This window comes from Rutidosis leptorrhynchoides, chromosome 3, assembly GCF_046630445.1.
Source record: "Rutidosis leptorrhynchoides isolate AG116_Rl617_1_P2 chromosome 3, CSIRO_AGI_Rlap_v1, whole genome shotgun sequence".
NCBI classification, from domain to species: Eukaryota; Viridiplantae; Streptophyta; class Magnoliopsida; order Asterales; family Asteraceae; genus Rutidosis; species Rutidosis leptorrhynchoides.
The window spans coordinates 443,349,554-443,372,402 of NC_092335.1; the positions used below are offsets into that span (position 1 = coordinate 443,349,554).

The 22,849-nt window shown below is 33.4% G+C and overlaps 1 long non-coding RNA gene across 1 annotated transcript; it reads left to right on the forward strand.

The window, feature by feature from the left end:
- The first annotated feature begins 13,037 nt into the window (after positions 1–13,037).
- LOC139897935 (uncharacterized) lies at positions 13,038–15,141 on the forward strand. Its single transcript, XR_011776829.1, has 3 exons — positions 13,038–13,333; positions 13,801–14,133; positions 14,543–15,141. It is a non-coding gene; the product is annotated as an uncharacterized lncRNA (long non-coding RNA).
- The last annotated feature ends 7,708 nt before the right edge of the window (positions 15,142–22,849 follow it).

Here is a 22,849-nt window from a genome sequence, read left to right on the forward strand (position 1 = left end):
ATAAACATGATTTTGAGTTCATTTAATTGAAAATTTTGAAAATTTTTACTAGAATTGGGTAGTCAGTATATAAGACTAGGGCTGTTCTTTATTATCAGAGAGCACTAGATTCTAATACAACTACTGCTTTACTAGTATTTTTAATGGTAACCAAGTGTTTAAAAAATTTTAAAAATCCGAAAGAATTTAACCCCTTCCCACACTTAAGATCTTGCAATGCCCTCATTTGCAAGAAATCAGTAACAATTTAAATTATTGAGGGTGATTAGCGTAAAAATGATTAAATTTTACCAAAGTTTCCAAACATATTGGCGTTTGGTTGCTGAATAATAAATGGTGCATATCATTTGTTCATTTCGTCTGTTGTTACATCACATTTATGTGTCATCTTGTCGTCAAAATTAGTAGCTTTTGCTGAACTTAATGCCAGTCTTTGAAAATGTGCTGTTTTACCCTGTTTTGTACAATTTACAATATACATACATACAAATATAAACATGCATGGCAATTTGAAATGGGACTTAATATCCCACTTTCAAATCCTAAATGTGAAATATTAGTACACAATAATAATAAAAATGATAAAGATTACATAAGTATATTCAATAACATAAGTTTAAACATGAATAAGTAAAAAGATAAAAACATAAAAATCATATAAATAACCAAATGGAACTAAATCAGTCTGGATATGGGTTCCAGTTCATCTCGTCAAGTGGGTTCCATTGTTGGTTATAGGTGTTCTGATAGGCTTGGTTATAGTCATACCGGTTAAAGGGTGGTCGGATATCGGGGCTATGTAGCGGAAAATGAGCAGGTCGAGTAGGTACATAGTTATTTGGTACCTGATATGATAGCTGGCTCATGATTTGGTGCTGATGAACTAACCAGCTATCGTGTTGGCGTCGCCTATAATCCTCGTATAATCGCTCGGAGTTCCACTGCTCATACATACTATGTCTGGCCGCCTTCGTCATTGCTTCCTCATCTATATGAACGTGGACGTCAAGAATAGCATCTCGAAAGACATCCCTAATGTCTTCTGCCTCCTCCATTTCCTCGTCTGAGCCACTCTCTACCTGAGGATGAGATCCCTCATAGGGTACTGCCTGGTTACGTCTACTTTTCAATACCTTAGCACCCACATAAACTTTCAATCCTAAGGGCTCAACCTGTTCTCTACAAAGCTATAATGGACCCCCTTGGTTCCTATCAACACCTAAATACTCTCCAATGAGAGTAACAAAAATACCTCCTCCTATTATACTCCCGTTCTGCATTCCCTCTACCATTTTAGATAAATAAAAAGCAACACAGTAAGGGATATTGACAAAGCTTCTAGGATCCCGAATACACTTTAGGTAGAATAAATCATGTAAGGTAATTTTTTCTTTATTATGACCTCTCTGTGTAATCGAGTTAGCCAAAAATCTATGAATAATACGAAGCTCGGCTCTGTCAATATGTGTATAGGAGTGTCCTCCTACTCGTGTAAAAACATCAAAATGTGACATACGCCTCCAAATGGCGTCAGCGTCAAAGTTACTATCTACCGTTTCACCATAATGAATCAAATTTGTACAATCGGGTAATAGCAACTCACCAGGAGTATATATCTGTAAGGCCCTGGCCATGTCCAGCATGGACATTCTGTACATCCTACCGCCAAGGATACACCTAAGAAATCTTCTATCATCTATTCTAACTATATTTGTATCAAGTGATACAGTACTTATCAACTCAACACACCATTCCTTATATACAGGTCTACAAATGGTGAAAAGACGTTCCCAATCTGTAAAAGAAGAACTGCCATACCTTTGAACTAAAAGTTGTCTAACACGGTCAGCTAGATGGACCGTTTTCAAAGGGGCCCAATCGATTACCCTTGGCACCTCTACATTTTTTGTTACCAATTTGAATTTGTTCCTTTGATATGTCTCGTAATCTCTCCATCTCCTATCAAATCTTAGATTAGGATGCAGAGTGTGCTCAGGAATCGTTGGGAATTCTACTGGCGGCCTCATTGGGAATACTATGAATTCATCAACAAACTGTACCGGATCATAATAAGGTATGTGCTGATCAGGCTGTTGTTGTGGTTCTTGTTGTGGTTGTTGTTCGTGTTGCATTTCTGGTTCTAGTTCCGGTGCTGGTGCTGGTCGTCTAGATGATGATGCTCCTGAACCTCCAGTATCGGCTTTCTGCAAAACACATTAAACACAAAATTTGTGCATCCAAATATGCATTAGTGTCAGCAAAATAACAACTTAAAACAATCACTATAACATGTTAAATCAAAATTAAACTTATACACATTTTCACAATTTTTCACAATTTTTCACAATTCTACACTTTTCAAATAAGCACAAATGAAAATGTATACAAAGTTCATAAGCATTTAACTCAAATAACATGTCAAAATAGTCATTACTAATAATTAAACAAGTCTCAAATGGCAATTACATCAAATTAATCAAGTTCATGAATTTTGGACTTAAAAAGTCCACTTTAATCTCCAAAAATCATGTTTAGGATCAATGTTTAGATCATTTAACTATCTAAACATGTTACACTACTCAATTTAATAATTCATGACAAAAATCAGTTATAACCTGTTTATATCAAAAAGCCCCAAATTGCTCAAGAACACAAACCCTAGATTTCTAAAAATTTTGAAGTTTTTGGCTTCAAATCATGTTAAATAGCATCGATCTAGGCTATACATGCATAAAATACTAACAATTTAACACTAATTACACTAGAAATTAACAAAATTGCATTAGGTAAAAAATTGGTAATTATCACAAAAACTAGCAAATTTATGAGTTTAGGGGTGTAATTTTTTACCATTTTGCTGAAGAATGAGAATCTAGGCATGATTAGAGCAAGAAAAATGACGAATTACGGTGAAAAATGGCGAATTTTAGAGAGGATTTTGGGGTTGGTTCGTGTTTGTGTGTGTGTTTTGTGGATGAAGAACAGAACAGGCGACTGATGTATCAGGCCTGATTTTACTCTCCATGCGATCGCATGGAGGGATAGTGGAAATTCCATGCGATCGCATGGATACCCGGCTACAGTGATTTTTTTTTTTATTTTTTTATTTTTATAAAACCTTATACTTTATAAAACTTATAATTAATTAAATTTTAAAAATTTTGTTTTCCTTTAGGAGCGAGGGCGTTTCGGATCGTTGTCCTAGTCTGTCCCTCGACAAAATTTTAAAATTTGTCAAATCAAAGCGCATTTTTTAAAAGTAAAGATTTTTGGGTTTTTTAATGTTTTTGGCATACTTTAATTCAATAAGATTAAAAATAATGATAATAAAAGTTCTCGTCCCTCCCTCGGGTAAAGCAATTTCGGTTCAATGACCTAGTCTTCAACTTACGACGAATTTTAAAAATCATATTTTTAACTTAATGAGATAAAGTAAATTTTTGTTTTTAAATTCACACCAAACTTAAAATAAAAATACATAAAATTCAAAATTAATATTAAAAATTCACACCAAACTTAAAATTTGAAATGCACAAAATTAAAAATTCTTATTTTAAAAATTAAAAATTCACACCAAACTTAATTTAAAAATTCATATTATAAAATCACACCAAACTTATATTATATTTTTCAAATATTTACAATTTTAAATATATTGTTTTTACAAAGTTTACAATATTAATTTAAGATTTATATATTAATTTTAAAAACATGGTAAAAATAAAATTAAAAATCTTTTTGGCTTTTTATCCCACTTTAATCAATCAAATATTATCAAAAATATATGCCCCTCTTTTCGGTAAAGTAATTTCGGTTCCATAACCTAATTTAACTCATGACGAATTTTTGAAATATTTTGGGTTGATTGATTAAAGATATTTATACCTTAAGAATAAACGTTAAATTTCGCAGTGATGTAATAAATTTTTGTATGATATCAATAATTTCGGTCGCCAAATCTAATTTTATTCAATACCAATTTAATACTTTATAGCGAACAAATTAGCGTTTATTATCAAAAGGTTAAAAATAAAAATAAAAATAAAAACTGTACAGACTTACCTGTGAGATAGTATTCTTAGTTATATGATCTATCCCATTCATAAGATAGTCGGTTTAATTGGTTTTCCATGGCTACATAGGCGTAACCTCGAGCATTCAGTGTTTTTTCTTCTAAACATATGAACGGTCCGTCTCTGCATAAAGTAACAAATTCGGTATTTGAATAGGTTTGATTATTTGAACATTTACCTCCATGTGACCATTTTCCGCATTTGTGACATCTTTCTAGGTATCGTGCTCTTCTTTTCGCTGCGGATTTTGATTTTCCTTTACCAAATTGTAACTTATTATCTTCGCATCTGGATTCTTTTCTTACTCCGTCCAATCTTTCTCTGATTACTGATACTATTTCACTCGGAAGTGTGCCATTATTACGTTTAGTGATCAAAGCGTGTAGCATTAGACCATGGTTTAGTTCACAGGCAGTCTTCATTTCCTAAAAAAAATAAAAATTCAGAATGGGGGGAGAAGACTAGTTCTTTAGGATCTGCTAGGGAAAGACCATTCGGATTCCATTTTCGAGAACTACACGAAAACAGATAATCTAACTCTAACAGAAATACATATTATCCTTTAAAGACTTGATTCTCCCCACACTTAGTTAGCTGTGGTATCGAAATTGTGATTAACTTCATTGTCGAATTCCATCGGACTATCTATGTAATGTTTAACTCTGTGACCATTAACTTTAAATTCAATTCCATTTGAATTTATTAATTCTATCGTTCCGTATGGGAAAACTCTTTTGACTATGAATGGTCCAGACCATCTTGATTTCAATTTTCCAGGAAATAGCTTGAATCGTGAATTGAAAAGAAGAACTCTGTCTCCTTCTTTAAATTCTTTTAAATTTCTGATTCTTTTATCATGCCATTTCTTCGTTCTTTCTTTATATATTAATGAATTTTCGTATGCTTCATGTCTTAACTCTTCTAATTCATTTAGTTGACTTAATCGTAGACGTCCAGCTTCATGTATATCAAGATTACATGTCTTCAAAGCCCAAAATGCTTTGTGTTCAATTTCTACTGGAAGATGACATGCTTTTCCATAAACAAGTCTAAAAGGTGTGGTTCCAATTGGAGTTTTATAGACTGTTCTAAAAGCCCAGAGTGCATCCTCTAATTTAATGGACCATTCCTTCGGATTTGATCCTACGGTTTTCTCTATAATACGTTTTAAAGCTCGGTTGGTATTTTCAACTTGTCCACTTGTTTGTGGATGATATGCGGTGGAGATTTTATGAGTTACTCCATATCTTTTAAGAACTTTTTCAAGTTGATTATTACAGAAATGAGTTCCCCGATCACTTATTAAAGCTTTCGGTGTTCCAAACCTTGCAAAAAGACGTTTTAAAAAGTTGACTACAACTCGTGCATCGTTAGTTGGGAGAGCTTGTGCTTCCACCCATTTAGATACATAATCAATGGCTACGAGAATATATAGATTATTATGAGATTTTAGAAATGGACCCATAAAGTCAATACCCCAAATGTCAAATACTTCACATACTTGAATGACATTTTGTGGCATTTCATCACGTTGACTTATTTTTCCGGCCCTTTGACAAACATCACAGGATTTGCAAAGAAGGTGTGCGTCTTTGTAAATTGTAGGCCAATAGAATCCAGCATCATAAACTTTTCTTGCTGTTAGTTGAGGCCCATAATGCCCTCCTGTTGGTCCTATGTGATAATGGTTTAAAATTTTACTAGCTTCATCTCCGAATACACATCGACGTATTATTCCATCGGGACAACTTTTAAACAGATGTGGATCTTCCCAGAAATAGTGTTTTATAACACTGAAGAATTTCTTTCGTTTTTGGTACGATAATCCTTTTTCAAGGAATCCACATACTAAATAGTTTGCATAGTCTGCAAACCATGGAATTTCATTATAATCTATCTTCAATAGATATTCATCAGGAAAGTTGTCTTGTATGGCCGATTCATTTAGAACTTCTAATTCGGGATTTTCAAGACGAGAAAGATGATCAGCGGCGAGATTTTCTGCTCCTCTTTTATCTCGGATTTCAATATCAAACTCTTGTAAGAGTAAGATCCAACGGATTAATCTTGGTTTGGCATCTTGTTTCGAAAATAGGTATCTAAGAGCAGAATGGTCGGTATAGACCACCGTTTTTGCTAGAACGAGATATGAACGAAATTTGTCAAAAGCAAAGACAATAGCAAGGAGTTCTTTTTCAGTAGTTGTATAGTTCGTTTGTGCTCCTTGTAACGTCTTACTAGCATAATATATAGGTTGAAATCGTTTTTCAATCCTTTGTCCTAAAACGGCTCCCATTGCAAAATCACTTGCATCGCACATTAGTTCAAATGGTAGATTCCAATTTGGTGTTATCATGATCGGCGCATTAGTGAGTTTCTCTTTAAGAATATTAAAAGATTTGATACATTCATCTGAAAAGATGAATGGAGCATCCTTTTCTAGGAGTTTATTCATAGGAGTGGCAATTTTAGAAAACTCTTTTATGAAACGTCGGTAAAAACCGGCATGCCCTAGAAAACTCCTAACTCCTCTAACATTGGTGGGATGTGGAAGTTTAGCAATTACATCTACTTTAGCTCTATCCACTTCAATTCCTTCCTTCGAAATTTTATGACCAAGAACGATGCCTTCTTTAACCATGAAATGGCATTTCTCCCAATTAAGTACTAGATTTGATTGTTCGCATCTAATAAGCATTCGTTCCAGATTAACTAGACATGATTCAAATGTATCACCGAAGACTGAAAAGTCATCCATGAAAACTTCCATGCATTCTTCTATCATGTCGTGAAAAATCGCCATCATGCACCTTTGAAAGGTTGCAGGGGCGTTGCAAAGTCCAAATGGCATGCGTTTATAAGCAAAAGTACCATAAGGGCACGTGAATGTGGTTTTCTCTTGATCTTCGGGTGCTATTGGAATTTGAAAATATCCGGAAAATCCATCTAGAAAACAATAGTAACTATTTCCGGCTAGCCTTTCCAACATTTGATCAATGAAAGGTAAGGGAAAGTGATCTTTTCTGGTGGCGTCATTTAATTTTCTATAATCAATACACACACGCCATCCTGTTACATTCCTAGTAGGAATAAGCTCATTTTTTTCATTTGTAATGACAGTCATGCCACCCTTCTTAGGCACGCATTGAACTGGGCTTACCCATGGACTATCAGAGATTGGATAAATTAAACCTGCGTCTAGCAGTTTAATAATTTCTTTTTTAACTACATCTTGCATATTCGGATTTAGTCTTCGTTGGCGTTGCATATACGTTTTATGACCTTCTTCCATAAGGATTTTATGTGTGCAATACGAAGGACTTATTCCTTTAATATCATGAATCTTCCATGCAATGGCTGGTTTATGAGCTTTCAACACAGAAATGAGTTGTGATTTCTCATTTTCAGTAAGAGAAGACGATATTATTACAGGTAATTCAGATTCACCATGTAAATAAGCGTATTCCAAATGGTTTGGAAGTGGCTTTAGCTCTAATTTCGGAGGCTCTTCTATCGATGATTTATATCGATATCTGTCTTCTTCTTTTAGCATTTGAATTTCTTCTGTTGTTGGTTCATATGCATTAGCTATAAGTGTAGCTAACATTTCAGCTTCATTAATTTGTTCTGTTTCTTCTCCTAAAGAACATTCTCCTGTTCCTTGTAATTCTGGAAATTCTTCTAACAATTCTGCATGTGAATCTATAGTTTGAATATAATAACATGTATCATCTGCAGATTGTGGTTGTTGCATTGCTCTATCAACTGAAAAGGTAACACTCTCGTCCTCTATACTTAGGGTCAATTTCTTACCAAACACGTCTATCATTGCTTTAGCCGTGTTTAAGAATGGTCTTCCTAATATGAGAGGAACTTGAGAATCTTCTTCCATGTCCAGAACAACAAAATCTACTGGAAATACTAAAGTACCAACTTTAACTAACATGTTCTCCATTATCCCTCTAGGATATTTTATTGATCGATCGGCTAGTTGTACACTTATTCTGGTTGGTTTCAATTCTCCAAGGTCTAGTTTAGCGTATAGTGAATACGGCATTAGATTTATACTAGCACCTAAGTCTGCCAATACTTCTATTGAACTAAGACTACCCAGAAAACATGGAATTGTGAAACTTCCTGGATCAGATAGTTTTTCTGGTATCTTATTCAACAGCACTGCTGAACAATTAGCGTTCATAGTAACAGCCGAGAGTTCTTCCATTTTCTTTCTATTCGAGATCAGATCTTTCAAGAATTTAGCATATCTAGGCATTCCTGAAATTACATCAATGAAAGGAAGATTTACATTTATCTGTTTAAACATATCCAAGAATTTGGATTGTTCGGCTTCAAGCTTCTCTTTCTTCATTTTACTCGGGTAAGGAAGTGGTGGTTGGTATGGTTTAACATAAGATTTAGCCTTAACTATGTTATCTTCATTAACCTTTTCAACTACCGGTTCTTTTTCCTTATCTTGTTCAGGTTGTGGTTCTTGTGGAGTTGGAATAGCTTCATCAGAAGTTACAGGTATTTCAGGTGGTTTAAGTGTTGTACCACTTCTTGTGGTAATGGCTTTAGCTGTTTCATTCCGGGGGTTAGCATTTGTATCACTAGGTAGACTTCCCGGTTTTCTTTCACCTATTAACCTTGCTAGGTTACTTACTTCTTGTTCCAGATTTTGAATAGAAGTTTGTTGATTTCTAAATGCTTGAGCATTTTGTTCATTGGTTTGTTTTTGAGATGTGAAAAACTGCGTTTGAGTTTCAACTAGCTTCGTCATCATATCTTCTAAATTCGGCTTTTTATCATCGGGTTGTGGTGATTTGTTTTGAAAATTAGGTCTTTGCTGATTGTAAGTATTGTTGGATACTTGTTAATTGCTAGGACCTTGTTGGTTGTTGTATGGAATATTTCGGTTATAGTTCTGGTTTTGATTGTAAATCGGTCTTGGCGGTTGATAATTATTCTGATAATTATTTCCAGGCCTTTGGTTTATGTATGAAATATTCTCTCTTTGTTCCATTGTTAATTCAATACTGAGACAATCTTTTGTCAAATGTGGTCCTCCACACTGCTCACAACTAATTCGTATTGAGTGAATATCCTTAGTCATCTTTTTCATTCGTCTCTCGACAACATCTATCTTTGCGGAAATGGAATCTAAGTCATGGCTAGAATCGGCTCTAGCTGCTTTAGATGATCTAACGATATCTTTTTCTTGGTGCCACTCATGTGAGTGGGAAGCAGTGTTATCAATAATTTTGAAAGCATCAGTTTCGGTTTTCTTCATAATGGAACCACCAGCTGCTATATCGATGTCTTTTCTTGTAGTGATGTCGCATCCTTGGTAGAATATTTGTACTATTTGACAGGTGTCTAAACCATGTTGCGGACATCCTCTTAATAACTTTCCAAATCTTGTCCACGCCTCATATAGAGTTTCATTCGGTTTCTGTGTAAACGTAACAATTTCTCCTTGAAGTCTTACGGCTTTAGATGCAGGAAAGAATTGTTTAAGAAATTTTTCAACTAAAACGTCCCATGTATCAATCGCCCCTTCAGGTAACGATTCCAACCAATCTTTGGCTTCTCCCTTTAAAGTCCAGGGAAATAACATGAGATATATCTGTTCATCCTCCACTTCTCTTATTTTAAATAGTGTGCAGATCCTATTAAAGGTACGAAGATGTTCATTTGGATCTTCCTTCGGCGCACCACTAAATTGGCATTGATTAGTCACCATGTGTAGAATTTGTCCTTTGATTTCATAATCTGGCGCATTAATGTCTGGATGAGTAATTGCGTGACCTTGGCCAGTGCGTTTAGCTCTCATTCGGTCTTCCATACTTGAAGGTTCCAGATTCTCCATAATTGAATTTGTTGAATCGGAATCACTAGAGGATTCTGATTTAATGGTTCGTTCCTCAACAATCTCTGTTTAAATGATTGGTGGTTCCGGAGGAAAATTTAATGGTTCAGGATCTATGAATCGTCCCTGAATATTCTCCGGATTCTCAATTGTGAGGTCGGGTTCAAAAAATGGATTATCGGAAATTTGAACTAGAGTACTTGGTCGATTGGATGACGATTCTAAAGAAAAATCAACGGCGGTAATATTTGCTAAATGTCTTGATCTAGTTACAGGTGGTGAACGTACAAAAGGTGGTGTACGTCTTGCTCGGTGCATTCACTGAATATCCTATTAGTTTTTTTTAAAAAGAAAGAAAAATTATATAAATTATCCAATCAATAGACTTTTCTGATTTTGCCCACGTTTCGAATAGCCAAAAGATGCAGCAGAGGGGCAGGATTCGTTTGGTCTCAATATAATTGAGGACTGTTTGGCTCCAATAACCCGGTCCACGTACAAATCCAACTATTACTACGAACCAGAAAATTTTGATGTCTATCAATTTAACCACTTAAAATAAATTTTTGTAATTTTAAGAAATTTAGATAAGAAGTAGAATAAAAATCTATGTCCTAAAAACTAGAATAGCGAGAAATAAGAAAGAAAAAGAGTGCGTCGGAAAAAGGTCGAAAAATAAAAATAAGAAAGAAAAAGAAAAAGAGTGACTTATAGAACTTAAAAACACTCGACTAACCCAACCTTATTACTATCACTAACTTAAAATTATAATCGCAAATTGAGATTACTAATTGGAATGATAATTGATACATAGGTAAAAGGTGTCGAGAAATAAGAAAATAGCGCGTCTAAACTTAAAAAGGAACTAAAAATTTAAAACTAAAAGTTGCGTCTTAAAGCTTACAAGTAAAACTATATCCCAAATGGAAATAACTTAAAAAGGTACTAAAACTTAAAAACGCGTCGCAAAATTCTAAAGCACCTAAATCTTAGTCTAAAGAAAAAGCACTTAAGGGATTTTACGGCAAAGCCTAAAAATCTAGAAGTAAAAATAACTATGGCAAAAACTATGAATTAAAAATAAATACGAGCGAAAAATACAAAAATTACGCTAAAACTATTAAAAAGGGACAAAATATAAAAATATATAAAAAGTTGTAAAAATTACAATTTTTTATAAAAATATTATTTTTATATTATTTATTTAATAAAACTATTAATTTTACAATTTAAATAAACTAATTAAACTAAAAATACAAATTAAATAAATAACACTAAATTAAATTATATAATATATAACCCTAATTAGGGTTTAAATATAATAATAATAATTATTATCCGTAATTAATGCAGGCTGCAGTCAACGGTGGCGTGTCAGACGGGCTCATGCGATCGCATGAGTCCTAAGCTATCCGGCCATGCGATCACATGGGCTAAGGTTTCGGGCCACAGAGTGGGCTGCTACAGTACCGGACTCGAGTTTTAATATATTTTTTTTTATTTTCTGTTTTTGCTGTAAAATATATTTATAAAATATATTTATAAATTAAATAAAACTTATATTTTTACAAACTAAAAAATAGAAATAAAGAAACTTTATAAAACTTAAATATTTACCAAACTCTTAAAAATATTTATATTTTTGTTTTTCTTTTTATATTTTCGAATAATTAAAAACGTATTTTTACAAAAGTGAATTTTAATAAAAGTAAACTAAAAATAAATTTTTTTTTTTTTAAATTTAGCGTTACACTTCCGGCTTTTAAGCTAGATTGTTCTCCGGCAGCGGTGCCAAAAATATACTTGATGTTAAAGCTAAGGGGTATAAAATACTATTAAATTTTAGTAGAAAATACTATTAAATACGATACAATTTTACACAAGATATTTATTTATTTATTAAATACGATACTTGATGTTTGAGACCCATGTACAATTTTGTGTTAAGGTTGCTCAAGGCTCGGTTTTAGTTAGCTTTAGGCTCTTTTGTTGTTTTTAGGGATCTTTTTTTTTTTTTTTTTTTTTTGAAAGACAAGGCCCCAAAAGTGAGGTTGGTGGGATTGAACCTGGGTCTCCTTTGGAGATTCCCAAACACCTAACCACTCAACCACCCCTTTGGGGTTTGAGATCGTTTTCTGCTTCCGAGCCTTGATTTGCGTTTGGTCCGAGTGTACTTTTGTTCGTTTTTTTCATCGATTGATGAAAATACATTGTTTTATGTTATTGTTATTTTAGCACGAAAAAAAAAATAATAATAAAAAAAACATGCATAAAAATTTGGAAATAATGCATGCAAAAAAAACCAAACTAAAAATAAATTAACGTAAACAACAATCATTTCTGATTAACATTACGAATAGTTCGATACTAATAACAAACTCCGGATTCAACAAAATTACTTATTGAAAAGTATTCCCCTTAAATTGATAAGAGATTACTGAAAGGTTATGTTCCATTAACCACAAAATTAATGTTGAAAACCAACGCGAAGGCAAAATCGGTGTTGAAACCATCGATTTTGCGGTGAGATATTAATGGAACATACTTGTCATGACGTAAATTCAGACATCGATCTTTTAGTGAATCCTTATGGTCTTATGGTTTGCTTAATAGAGAAGTTTTTCATCGATGAATACGTACATCTTTAGATTGATACAGATGAGTTAGAAATAAGCAATTTCTATGATTAGCTCACCAAAGTTTTTTAATATAATATAATATCTTGTATTTTATAAAATGATTCACTATCTTATAAAACATGCTTAAAATCATTATTAAAATGCTTGATAATTTTTTTAAAATCAATTTTACGTATAGAATATAAAAAAGAAATTATATAATCTCGACGTATTATAAACCAGTATCAAGTTATCAATTAATAATAATAATAAATAACAATAATTACTATTACTATATACATTAAAAGAGAATATCGATTAGCTAATAAATGTTTTCAAAACCCCTTTAATTACCATTAGATTAGAAAATTACATTATAATACCCCTTATCCAACGGTCCTTAATTATTCACTAAAAATATTAGCTAATAAATGAATTGTTAAAACCTCATTCCTAAAATACCCTTTTCAAAACACGGGAAGAAACAAGGAAACATACGTATATACCTACGAACAAAACAGATTGCAAACCCTAGCTTCAATCGATTGCTTCTCCAGACGCAAGTTTCACAAATCAATCCCAAAAACAAGGTCCCCATCATCCAGCCTTTACCCGTTTGGACGTTTGGTTAGGTTATTTGCATTCTGCTGCTGAAGGGTTGTCTGAGTTTATGATCGATTTCAAAGCTTTGATTTCAATTATGTAAGTACAAGCAAATGATAAGGTGCATTAATGCAAATAATGAATGACAAAAACCATCTGATTCTAATCAGGTAATAATAGTTGACCCCTTCTGACTATTGAGTGATAAAAATGTTATATCATGTTCATCTCTATCTTGATATGATATATGCCATTTGCTTATGTTTATAAATTTTAACTTTCAATGAGATACATGAATTGTTGTGCTAATACTTACAAAGTCGAGAATTTTTTCATGTAAGCTTTCGATTACCATATATTTTGTTTATTCCTTTTTTAAATTGATGGATAATAAGATGTGGTTTGAGTTTCTGAATTCTGGTACCCTGACCCGATAAAGTAAACATATGTTGAGATTTCGTCTTCATGATATATGATTTGTGATGTTTTGTATTGATTTTATCTTACCGGGCCTCTTTTTATTCAACTTAAGTAGATTAATCGTTATCGTATCAGATATTTGTCAATATATCATATAAGATATTTGTCAGTAAATCATATAAATCTGGTGGTAATTATATCTGCTATGTTTTTGTAGGTTGTTGTAGCACCATCTGTTATCTGTAAGTCTGTTACATAAAAGGTTCTACCGCGGCTGGAGATTTAGGTTAGTCGTTACTATCTTTTGTTTTGTGTTTTGAAGCTCTGATCATCTCTCCAGCCATGTTTTGTCACACAAATGATTGTGGTGAATTTTTTTTTGTTAATATCCAACATCAATCATTGGCAAACAATGAAATTTGGGCACCAGAGTCATCGAAATCAGCCAGAAAGAGAAGACAGAGATTATTGACTCTGAGAAAGAAAAAATATTGACGCGTAATGAGTTTGGATTCAGTACAACATGAGTGGACAATTAGGTTCACTAAAGGTTTGTTTTTATATATTGGTTAGTGTATATACCAATTATTATGGTTAAAATGATTATTCATATGCGTTTAAAAGACAATTCATATCCAGAAGCTTCAAATTTTTTAAGAGTGATCACCAACTGTCCGATGAAAGAGTATTATGCAGGGTACTGTAAATTTGAATTTATATTTGATCAGTAGTACTATAAGCAAGGGCATCAGATATGTTTCTTGCTTTCATGTTTAACGAATCGATTTTAGTTATTGTTTCTTATCGTCCTTTTCATTCAAGATAAAGATGGATATCAAACGTAACCAATTTGAAGTAAAACGATAATCTCATAGGTTTATAACATAAAATTCCAAGTAAGTGACTGTAACTTTATAATCTTATAACATAAAATTAATTACTAATGTTGTTTTTTGTAGGTGATTGTAACTTTATAATCTTATAATGAAAATCGAATTGGAAATACCCATGTTGATACAGCTAATGTGGATACAACTACCAGCGTTTCAATAGCTTCAAATAGGAAATTCCCATGGAGCTTAAACAATTTCTGGTCTACTTAGGTTGTGTTTGGATGAAATTAGCTGGAGCTGGAGCTTTTAGCTAGAGCTGGAGCTTATGGGCTAGAGCTGGAGCTGGATCTTATTTTTAAAGCTGGTAGCTGGAGCTTATTATTTTTTATAAGTGTTTGGTAAACTAGCTTGAGCTTATTTTCCAGTTCATAAGCTCTACTTTTTTTCATAAGCTACTAGAAGTAGCTTATTTTTCTAGAGCTTATGATTTTCATAAGCTCTACTTTTTATGTCTACCGAACAAAGCTTATTAATTTGAGCTTATTAAAATCATAAGCTCAAGCTCCTATAAGCTCTCATAAGCTTCCATAAGCTCTTGCGCCAAACACACCCTTTGTATTGTGATATTTTATTTACTAGTGGATATTCAGCTACAGTCATTGAGACATTATAATTTGTGCTATGAATCATACTATTGTGGATGTACGTTTTACTACATGGGACGATTACCATAATTAAGGTACAAAGATTCAATCTTTTTCTTTTTAATTCATGGGTGTGGCCCAATGTAAAAGTCATCAATTAATTGCACAAAGATTTCATTTTTAGTGTTTATACATCTCTTGATTAGTTGTTTAAAAGGATTGGTTATCGGTTGTGGGGTTTTACTTGTCTGTATTTTGGGTCACTGATATTAATGTAATTTGTATATAAGTTTTTAACCTTTATGACTTTTGAGTTGCTTCACAGCCACTTACAATACTAATTGAGCTATTTAGAGTTTTATTTTTAAGTAGAAATTACCATCAACAAATATTATTTATTTATGTACTTGATCTTAAATGATAAATCGTAACAAAGTACCTGTTTTGCAAGTGTATATAGATTGCAGGTTGATAAATGGAGTGAGCAAAAGGAGAATGACACCTTCGGTTGACCAATAGGCTAGGCTATACAAGTTATTTATCTATATAGCATTAGACTAATTGGGTTCTCATTGTTTATACTGTTGATTTTGTTTCAAATGTCTTTTCAAGTGATTTGGTTATATTACCGATTCTTATGTTTGATTTTGTTAGTCTGCTTTATATGTTTAGACTTTTTTGTTTATTTACGCATTAACATCGTTAATGTAGATTACGATAATGATGGTCGTTTGTGGTGGTGAAATAAGGAGATGGAATATCGATGAAAAACCCAATAAGGATTATCTTCAGTCTATCTATTCAAAACGTCAAGATATTGTTAAATTAGTCAAAGGTGTGTAATCCTTGGATGCATGCCATTTGTTTGATGATATGACTTGCATGATTTTAGTTTTTGTTTTTGGTTATGCATCTTGGATATTAATTACCTTTGAGCAATATTGAGGTGCAGTCAATAATAAAAATGTTAATTAAAAGAACAATTAGATACCAACAATATTGTTTTTCTCTGTATAATCATACATAGTAGTGTTATGTAGGTTTTAGATCAAAACATGCAATTTTAATGCATATATTTAGATTAAAAATGCTAACTTTTTTTGGGTGAACTTATGAATTTGTATTACTGTAGTTGGCAAAATGAGTTGAAACGAGTTCGGGTATGGGTAATTTTTATGGACTTATGGGTCGGCAATGCATAAACAAATACTGTGTATGTTAACATTACAAAACTACAGGCAACGCCCTTGCTGACCCATGCAATTGATAATGGAACTTTGACGAAATAGCTGATTCACGTCTACACAGAGAATACAACCACAACGAAATGGCCCGTATGGTTTCTTGTGCCGCAACCTGTGTTAGTCACTCAGCCCGTCGCCGGCCCTGGATGAGCTAGCCGCTTCGAGCATTGAAAGGAGACGTCTCACTATCTGACCTAAATGAAAGGATCTGACCCGGTTCGGGTCCCACGGAAGCTCAGACTATGGCACATTTCAGTACAATGATGACATGGTTAAGATCAGGAAAATGGCTTTAGGAGGTACATAAGAGTATGCCAGTAGTGAATATAGCCGAACCACGAGTAAATACGGGTTGTATCCATCTGGATCCAGTGAGGAAGGGGGAAATACTTGTGAAATGGAAATGGGCAAGTATAAGAGAGACGGCCCGAGTTATAGTGAAGGAGTTTGATGATTAAGACTGATGGTGTAAAAATATTCTTGCTAAATCTTGATGATATTATTATATTTTGTATATTACAGCAAAGTTTTGTGACATGGGCCATGTTTTGCTTGACCATCTTTTGATTAGTTGATTTGTTGTGCTACTAATTGTACATCAAAATCTATCTATTACCGGATACGAACAGTTGCTTATTGGTACTACTTTTGAATTTAAGTTCATTACTTTAGTTTGAACATGATTTTTTTATTTCATATATTTATATACATAAAAAGTTTTAAACTATTTGATTGTTTATTTGTGTTTAATTATGTACGTACATTGGTTTGGAGTTTCAATATTGTCATTCGTGGTAATGATTTATCAATATTACTTCTTTGTGAATGTGGTTATTGCGTATGTTTTGTGCAGGTGTTGTATCGTTTGCAATTGGTTCTTCCTGTTTATCCTCACCTGCGAATGCAACTGGAGGTGCTTGCATTGTTTTTTCCTTATTTGTTGCTTATATGTGGTTGTAGTTTTTTGGGTTGCCTGATGTACCCGAGTTTTTGTTTTTGTTGTTGTTGTTGTTGTTGTGGTTGTTGTTGTTGTTGTTGTTGTTGTTGTTGTTGTTGTTGTTGTTTTTTGTAGTTATTGAGGTGCCTTTTTTGGTACGAAGAGCGCTTAAGATATTCTTCGATTAATCCCTGTATTAAATGGTGCTGTGACGGTGGTCGTGTTGATCTGCCGAGAGAAAAGGAACCACCTCCGACAATTAATGAGCTACTGAATAATAAGGGTTATCTGGACAATATACGTACATATAAGCAGACGTTCATTATTGCCTGTTATGGTGCTCAGATTGATTAGACTATTAATAATGTAAGACGACCTTATGTGTTTAAAGTGTCGGGACAAGTTTACCATTGGGTGGGTTCACTGTATCCCAAAGTAGGTGATCCACCACGGTGTTTGCAGTTGTTTATTACAGGTCATAGTCTATTTCAACCCATACCCAAAGACAACAAATTTTTTTACTAACTTTCCTTTCCCTTACACATGTCTTTTATTAGTACAATATATATTTTACTGGCGTTTACTTATTCTTTGTGTATGGTAGAATGGCACTCACAACCATCTCAGCCTTGCGAGCAGGAGACAGTCAGCAAACAATAAAGGCAATAATATATAGGCGCTGGAACTCAAAGAGGCCAAATAATCCAAACCCACATGCAATCTGTTGCATTCTATTAAACATACAAGTAAGCACACTCACATATAAAACCTTAAAAGCTGTCTGATATCCTATATGATCGACAATTCCTATAATAAAAATTATCATGACCCGATAATATGAACTGATGTTACAACCACTACTAAACACAAAATGCAGGGATCAGCCATTCAAGCAAATACTTTCCAGTGCATCTTTTGTGACTGGAAATTTCTTGCATTTGCATATAATATTGAACTCAAATTATGTTTTCACATGACCACTTGGTGGGTTAATTGTGTGGATGTTGAAAAGATCTTTTTGGGATGAACCCGATACGGTCTGAGATGTGATTCATATCGATAAGGTTATTTATATTGATTCAAATCAATTAAACTATGGTATATTGGTATTATGTGTGATGTTACATGTGGCAATATCGGCGAGTCACAATGACTCCTCGTTTTGCTTTTCCTTTATAAATTTACACTGTTTTCGTTTTTATAAGAAGTAAGAAATGGTAAATTGGGCGGGTAATCTGAGTATGGAACAAATTTACAAAATTAACTCTCGGTATGATCTACCTCAGTTTTGGTTACTCTAAGAAATCTTAAAGACGGATAGAAGCCTTTGTGATTCAACACATTTTGACTATACTAGAAGGACCATATTTTCACCCACTATCTATATTTTCTACTTGCTGTCAGCACTACCGATAGTGGTTTATTTTTAATATCCGCTTCTGTTTTAGTAGTTGCATAGTATTGTTAAGTAAGAATTGATTTGTCGTTACTGATTTTGGGTTTCACAATAGGTACTTAAAACCAAAGTTCTCCCGGTGTGATAGAAGGTGAACTCCAGGCCATCGTTGTAGACATCCGTTCTTTCTAGCTGGCTTATGGAACAAGGGTTTTTTCAACTTCGGTTTGATTGTTTTCGTCTATTACATTAAACATTGTTGTATTTCGTTGTGGGGTTAGTTGCTTCTCTTGCGGAAGACATTGATCGATGAATGCGGGTATAGAATGTGTGATGATTGTTGTTCGAATGGGACTGTTGATGGTGAAGAAGGGTCAAATGAGGACGAATATGATGTCGATTTTTTACCCATGATTTAGTAGGAGAAGAATACGGTGAATCTTTTGAGGAGAAATGGTGGAATCAGAAGGGCGAGATTGGAGAATAATTTTTCATTAGTGAGATCATTCAAGGCACAAAATAGGAATAACAATTAAGATTTTGATCATACAAGATGTTGTTTTAGACAAATGGGACTTATTGATTTGGGAGTGCAGTGTGGCCAAGAGAAGCATGCCACCGTGGCAGAGGTGGTAGTTGTTTGAGACAATTTTTAGTATGAAAGTCCACCTATGACTGGAGAAATAGTCCGTACCGTTGACTCGAAAATTTGGAATTTCAGCTACTATTCTCAGTCCTTACAAGTTAGTATTATAACTGCAACATTATCTATTAATACTCGAATAGTTTTGGTTAGTATCAAAGGATTACAGAGTATCGAAAAGCTAACAACATTTTTTTTTTAAAAATAAATACTTCAAAATTAGCATTTTTAGTACCTATCATAAGAAAAAGGGTTATGTTAAAGAAGAATGATATTATTTGATGTGTTATTAACCATAGACAAAATTGCATGGGGTCTCTGTAGTATGTTGGAAATAACAAGTGGAGTCCAAACGAATTTTTTCACCTTGGGGAGTCACTGTGGTTTGCAATAGTTTCACGGGGGGTCCAACAGACTAACATCTGTCAACGTTTAACGATTTTAGGCCTCACATGACTTGCACATGAGGGTAATTTCGTCTTTTTAATTCCTTTTACCCCTTTTAAGCACCTATTCACATACAAAACCTTTAAAATTCGTCACATACAAAACAACACCATTAAAATCAATTTCACAATAAACCACCAAATTGTTACTCAGCTTCCGTCTTGAATACGGAAACACCTCATCGGAGTATCCACAAATCGGTTATCGGCGGCGGCGGAGGAAGACAATTATCTCTACCGCTGTTTGTTGATAATTTTGTGGTATAATCCTAAATTTTTGGTGGGTTTGCCTTGGTTATGTTATGATCGAATTTAATAGAGGATGCGACCACCAAAGCTGTACAGTTGCTTGTGAGTTTTGTCGTGACAAAGGATGATGACAGTAAAGGTACCCTAAATCTCATTTACATTTTTAATATGATTTTTGGGAAACATGATAAAATACAACTATGATGTTCCTTAATTTATGAATGAAATATTTATGATATTGTAAGTGAAAAATGGCAACTTACATGTGGAATTAGTCCACTGTATCTAAATGAATTTGACAGAGATCATGAGGGAGTAGAGAAGATGTAGAACATAAGATGAGAGAAGTAAGAAACAACAGGGTGGGACAAAACCCATTTTGCAAAACCCATTTTCAGACAAACTAAGTCAACTCAGATGAGCTTGAAAGTGGCCGATTGAGTTTATTATAATTATATTGAAACTAAAGAACCTGTAATTCAGTAAAGGCCGGGGAGTGTATTTGCAAAACCCATTTGCATTACCACCATGAATAAGATCACAATTGGGGGGTTACAAATGAATTTGTGTTTCTGTTGAGGTTACAAAAGAATTTTTGTTAGAAATGAATTTGATATGAAGTCGACATATTCAGTTGGGGTTACAAAAGAATTTATTACCTGAGTATATTTTTGGAAAATGGTTTTGTTTGATTTTACTTAAAAAGTTGTGATTTGATTTTAATTTAGTGATTGGTGTGGAGGTGATTTTGAATTAGGGTTTTGGAGGATTCAGATGTATCAATGTAAACAAAGAAGAAAGATGAAGAAAACAATTGCATACTACACGGGGTCCCTGTAGTACATGAAAGGTAAAGGTGAAATTAAAATGACGATTTTACCCTCATGTGCAGTGCACATGATGGATTTAACGGCTGAAGTTGATGGATGTTAGGCTGTTGAACCCCCCGTGAAACTATTGCAAACCACAGTGACCCCCAAGGTGAAAAAATTCTTTTGGACTCCACTTGTTATTTCGAACATACCACAGGGACCCCCCATGCAATTTTGTCTTAACCATATAATATATAATATATCAGCTGCCAACAAAATAAGAAAGATTATTGTAAATTTTATTATGTTCACGTTAGTGCATATTAGATGTTCAAATGATCATAAATTCATAAGTAAAACTCACCAAGTGTTGTGGTAGCCAAATGTAGCTACTTCACAACCACCAAACCAGTTCACTTGAAAAGATGCTACTCATACTAAATCGACACAAATCACTTGAACGAAATCATACAAATTGGTTTTCACATGGCATGTAATCTAAATATGTATCAACAATGCTTTCAACTATGTACATTCCCGAATATAATTACAATCTCATCTGTAACTTTGTCAATAAATTGATGAATTAAGCACTGTTTAATTCCATCAACACGCATTGTTCATAAACACAGTAGGACTGCAACAAGCAACGTGCAACCTATGTAATTGTCTCTATCTTTTCATCAAAGAGAAAATTAGACATTATCCTCAAGTTCCAACGGTCGTTTTCTTCCGTACTGAAGGCCAACGCCTTTTAAATCAACCTAAAAAGGGAGAGTAATACACTCAATATTTTAGTCACTTTTTTTTTGATAGATTTAAAAACTTTCAAACATTTCCATATATACTAAAAGTCACCTATGTTTTGGTCATTTGATAAGCCTAAAACGACATTCACTCTTCCAACTTTATAGTTTAACCCTCTTGACTTTAGGTATAAAATGTAACTTTTTAAACATATTAACAATTTAACTCCCTCAACTTTAGGTATCAATTCGAATTTTTCAGGAGTATTAAATGTAACTTTCAAATTAATATAATACTAAAAAAAACTCACCCAATTATTTTACATAATTTATCTTTTTTTTTTCCGCCGCGAGTTAGGTTTCTACGTTATCACCGTTTAACTCGAAATAATTTTACGAACAAAACGCAACTAATTATATTCGAAACGAAGTTCTTTTTAAGAAAAATAATATATATAATGAATGAACCGAACGTAATATAACAAGTGGATGACTAGAGTAAATGGTAAGTTCATAAGTTTGTAAGGGAAATAACATAGGTTAGAGTCCTTATGGCTTTTTTTTTTTTTCTTTTTTTCTTTTTTGCAATTTTTTTTAATCTTCGCTCAACATTAGTTTTATAAAAGACGTCAGAATGTTCTGCAGCAATGAGCTTAGATGTCAGGATTAATTTGTGTAAAATTAATTTGTGTTATTTATGATATACTAATTATGGTTGCATTTAGGGTTAGTATTTAGATTTATAGATTAGGGTTTAGATTAGGGTTTAGGGTTTAGAATCTAGGGTTTAGATTTTAGGGTTTAGGGTTTAGATTTAGGGTTCAGGGTTCAGAGATTATAGGGTTTAGAGTGTAGGTGTAGGGTTTTGGGTTTAGATTTAGGGCTTAGGGTTTAGATTAAGGTTTAGGGTTTATATTTTAGGGTTTAGGGTTACGGTTTAGGGTTTAGAGTTTTTAGGGTTTAGAGTTTAGGTTTTGGGTTTAAGGTTTAGATTTAGGGTTTAGAGTTTAGGCTTAGGGTTTTGGGTTTAGATTTAGGGTTTAGGTTAAGGTTTAGATTTAGGGTTTAGGGTTTAGGGTTTAGAGTTTAGGTTGAAGGTTTTGGGTTTAGATTTAGGGTTTAGGATTTAGATTATAAGGTTTAGATTTTAGGGTTAATGGTTAGTGTTTAGATTTATAGTTTATGGTTTAGATTAGGGTTTAGGGTTTATATTTTGAGGTTTAGATTTAGGGTTTAGGGTTCAGAGTTTTTAGGGTTTAGAGTTTAAGTGTATGGTTTTGGGTTTAGATTTAGGGCTTAGGGTTTAGATTATGGTT